We start from the raw sequence: 1,480 nt of genomic DNA, 5'->3' as shown, positions 1-1,480 counted from the left end.
TTGTTTTGAACCGTTAGATGAAGATTCTGATATTACTGTAGAAGTATTAGACAGAGAGTGCAGCGTGACAGCACCTAAATTCTTCCGGTATTAAATTGCTTGTTTTTATTAAATTGAGTATTAATCTTCCAAAAAAAATCAGGTATTAAATGTCCAAATAAATAATAGATGAAGTATTTTTTAGTTTTTTCCGTTAATAATTGGTGGGGTCTTTTTTTTTATAGTCCACCTAAATTATATTGGGCTTTATGAGAAGCCCATTGACGATAGATGACATAATATTTTAGGACTTCTTTTTCGGTTTACATCTGATTTGGTTCAATTTATTTTTCTTTTTCGGTTTAGATCTGATTTGGTTCAATCCTTTAATTTCATTTTTTTTGACACAAATTGATAAGTAACCCCAACCACACCGCTCTGATTCTCCCGGCTATATGAAACTAGCCGACGATTCAACCGACCGACGGTCTTTTTAATGGTGGAGCAGCCATCTTCATTATTGGATGGTATTGGTGAGGGTGCAAAGTCAAAAAATGTGGCTTGTTTGGTAAAACTTGTGTTGGGAAACACAAAGACATTATAGAAGATGGTTTTACAGATTGGAGATTACCTTGATGCAACAGGGATTTGAAGAGCTGTGTCAAATGGTTTCAACATTTTCTGACAACAATGTTGATAGTGTGATCAAGCAAAGACGATCTTAGCTTATTGTTTCTATGGACCGTAGATGGCTTACTACCTTTGATTGAATAATGCGTCTGCAAACTGCTTATCCACTTGCTTGCGACTCTGTATGCTTTGTTTTGTTTCTGTGATAATTCCGAGTTCTTGAAAGCTCCTTATGAAGATTTAGCAGTTGGTTCATTATTTATGAGAATATTGTCGAGTTTTAGGTTTCTGCGTTCACATTGAAAGAGAACAATAGTTATATATAGCCTTTGTAGGTTGGTCTCCGTGTGATTGTCGTTTTTGATGTGTCTTCACTGATCAGTACACGCAAAAGGGAAATCTTTTCTCCTTTGTTGTGGGAAGCAATTGTGGTTCAATTTTCTCGGGTTGGCTAAACCGGTTGGTTGAAATTGTTATTGATTCCCGGTTTGCTTTGGTTTTCACATTGGTAAAGGGAAGGAAGCGAAGACTCTCGTCGTGAAGGAGGCTTTGCTATTACATATTGGTATATGATATATATACCCAGAATCTATCTCCTTTCTCTTTAACGATTCATCTTCTTCTTGTAATCGAGAGAGAGAGAGAGAGAGAGCATCGAGCGATTCACCATTGTTGTAAAGCTCGATAGAGCAGAGATCTTCTTCTTTGATTAGTGGATTGCCGGATCGAATCTGGCCCCAGACGTAGGCTTAGTCACATCGACTTAGCTGAACTGGGTAAACAATTCTCGTGTGTCTTCTTCTCTTTTCTTGTTTCAAAGCTTTATCGTAATCTTGCTAATACAAACGCATAACAAACTTGCGATCGTGAT

This window comes from Camelina sativa, chromosome 8 (genome assembly GCF_000633955.1).
Source record: "Camelina sativa cultivar DH55 chromosome 8, Cs, whole genome shotgun sequence".
Taxonomy (NCBI): Eukaryota; Viridiplantae; Streptophyta; class Magnoliopsida; order Brassicales; family Brassicaceae; genus Camelina; species Camelina sativa.
This window is presented reverse-complemented; position numbering follows the sequence as displayed.